Source organism: Octopus sinensis, linkage group LG18 (assembly GCF_006345805.1).
Source record: "Octopus sinensis linkage group LG18, ASM634580v1, whole genome shotgun sequence".
NCBI lineage: Eukaryota > Metazoa > Mollusca > Cephalopoda > Octopoda > Octopodidae > Octopus > Octopus sinensis.
The window spans coordinates 53,724,104-53,727,388 of NC_043014.1; the positions used below are offsets into that span (position 1 = coordinate 53,724,104).

At 36.1% G+C, this 3,285-nt stretch overlaps 1 non-coding gene across 1 annotated transcript; it reads right to left on the reverse strand.

Moving 5' to 3' along the window:
- Window positions 1-775: 775 nt before the first annotated feature.
- On the reverse strand, window positions 776-848 carry Trnar-ccg. The gene has a single exon. It is a non-coding gene; the product is annotated as a tRNA-Arg (tRNA).
- Between the last annotated feature and the right edge of the window lie 2,437 nt (window positions 849-3,285).

A 3,285-nucleotide genomic window follows, 5' to 3' on the forward strand; every position in this document is an offset into this window, starting at 1 on the left:
ATCTTCCGGAATTCGATAAAATAAAGTGCCAGTCAAGTCCTGGATATCATTTCTAACTATGCCACGAAGAGTAATGATAATAACGACAGCACACAAATGTCCGTAGCTTTTAGCTGGGACTAAATAATAGCAACGAGAAAGGCCAATAAGAATTATACGTGCAAAAAGAAGAAACATACTGGAAAACAAAAGAACTGAAGTCGGCCTCCTATGGTCGTGCACTTTGAACTGTGCATTAAAACACCGATTAGTTGTTCTCCCCTGTGCACCAAGGAAGTCGTTATGAGTTCAATCGATTTACTGGAAATAACAGTCAATTTTCTATCAGATTACACCTTTCCGCCATGAGGGAGAGGCGGGGGTGAGAGAGATGTGCAATTGATAGTTTAGTCTTGAATGTACAAAACGTAGGAATGGTCATGGTTGTAATGTCTTTTCATTATAGGCCTGCTCGATGAGAGGTGGCCTGGAATTAAAACAACACCATCAACATCATATTTTCTCTTTATGAGCTATTAAAGGTTGCAGCCAAATTTCTCAATTTCTTTACCCGGCTTATAAATAGTGATGGGATAATAAAGTGACAATAGTCACGAATGAAATGTCGTTGATCATCAGTCAGGAATGACCGGGGGTTTAACAACAATTTTGTTTTTCGCTTCCACTAATTTTATTCCCAACGATGGAGACAACTCGTAACTGATAAACAACATTGAATTGTCGTTGACAAATAATTCCAAGTAAAAACGGAACGGAATAAAAAAAAAGTGGCTAACGACCCTGATGGGACTTGAACCCACAATCTTCGGCTCCGGAGGCCGACGCCTTATCCATTAGGCCACAGGGCCAACAGCGATTCAGTTTTATATTATAAGGGTTAAATAAAGGAAGAGAACAATGGGCATTGAATTATTTGTTCATATATATAATGAATTAATTGTGATTGTTTTACTTTGCATTGAGTATTCCGGTCTATGTTTTTATCGCAAATTTACATAAGAGTATTAGGCCAGGGCATGCCTACGCGAGTGTGCACCACCTTTGACTTTGTTTCCTCATAACTTCCAGAAAAATAGATATTTTCTACAAATATGCTTCAGAGGGTGTAGATTCTGATTATATTGGAATTTGTTGTAGAAAATTTTTTTATTGAAGGTAAGGAGAGCAACTTCAGAAAATTCATGCAAATTGACTTTGTTTCCTCATGACTTTTAGAAAAATGGATACTTTATCTTACGAAATTTTTCTACAAATACCTCTCAGATGGTGTAAGATTATGATTATATTGGAATTTAATACAAAAAAAAAAAGTGGGGGGATAGATTCGCATGCATACTTACTGACACACACCACGTATACCTACAAAGTGCAACTTGAAATTTCGGAAAAAAATTGTAATGTGTCAGTATCTGTGTACGAGCCCAACAATTTTATTTTTCATATTAAATTCCAGTATAATCCAAATCTACACCATCTGAAAATTTCATTACAAAATACCCATGTTTGTGAAAGTCATGAGGAAACAAAGCTGACTCGTGTGAATTTTCCGAAATTCCTCTCTCCATCCAAGGGAAAATTTTCCCCACGAATTTGATATAATCGGAATATACACCAATTGTAGTGCCTTTCTGGAAAATTTCATATAAAAAATATCCATATTCTGGAAGTTATGAGGAAACAAAGTTGGTATACTTGTGTAAGTATACCATTGAATGTGTTCTTTCTTTTTGAAAGTAGAAGAGTTTTAGAGAAATTCAACTGAAATATTTAGCATATTATTGACCACATAGAGGTTCGTTTGACACAATTTTAGTTCCTTTTTATCATTAGTTAACCTTGCTCTTGCTTTGTTTAATGTCCACAAAGAGAACACCCTCAAATCACATAATCCCACTACAAGTGAATAGCTAATTACTGAGGGCCTTGAGTTGCAGTGGATGACTTAATACAACAGCTATGGTTGAGTGAGGATTTTTCCTAGCATTTTTATTTACCTATCAGTGGCCTGTAAACAAAAAAGGGAAATGGCTGGTGTGATTATGCACAATAATTTACTGTTCATCAGTTTAAAATTAAAAAAATACGTTTCTATCATCACGCTTTTTCTATATGTAAAAACCAATCCACTCATCTGAAGGCTTGGCTGAAACTGCACTGTTCTGATGAGATCAAATAGACAGAAACAAGTTCTAAATTGTCCTTTGGCTATAGCAAAAATACAAAAAAGAAGATCAAGCTGCCTTTTTACTAGCATGAATATTAACTTGAAGAATTAATTTTTGGAAATTATCTCATTTTTTCTTTGAGAGCCATTTACCATCAAGCTTTGTTTTCTTTCTCCTAATAAAAAGAAAACTTTGAAATGTTTTGTTTTCAAAGTAATGCCATTAGCCCACATTCAACTATTTCCATTAGTTCATTTTATGCAAATAATTATGCAAATTGTTCTGGTTAAAATTAATTGTAACACTTTTTCCTATTGATAAAATATGTCCAGTACTTACAGGCTTGGTTAATCTACAATGTTGATGAAGTCTAAGAGACTAAAGCATATCCATAGTTGTCCTTTGCTGGCAAACAAAAATCAAATTTCTTTTACTCTAAACATATAAATTAACTCAAGGGTTTCCTTCTTAATTTCTTTAAATTCTCGCTCCCTTTCTCTTTGCATCACCAACAATAGCTGCTCGGTTTCTGTTTTTTGTTTTTTTTTCTCCAACTAAAACAAAAATTACAGTTGATTAATATTTTCTGTGTAAGAGACATCAGATGAAGACTGCACTGGTTTGGTCATGTTATACACATGGATGAGGACAGCTGCATAAAGAAGTGCTGAGTTCTAGTTGTGGAGGGAACCTATTGAAGGAGTAGACCCAGGAAGATGTGGGATGAAGTAGTGAAGATGTTGTCAAGCTAAGTAAAATTGATGTCATCCATACATACTGGCTTGTCCTTTACAGGTGCCAGTGTTGTATAAAATGCACTCGTGCCAGTGCTGTGTAAATGCACTCGTGCCAGTGGCATGTAAGAAGTACTCAGCACACTCTGTAAAATGGTTGGCGTTAGGAAGAATACCCAGCTGTTTTGTTGCTGTCTCGCTCAACTGTGCCCCACACATATTAATGAAGAGGGTTGCAGTCAGGGGAGTTAGGTGGTTAAATGTTAGGGGTGATGTAATCACCAAAATTTTCTGACAGCCATGACTGGGTTCTCCTGCTTGTGTGGCATGGTGCAGAGTTTTGTTGCCAGAAATAGGGTGTTGCAGCAGCCACCCTCTTGACCTAG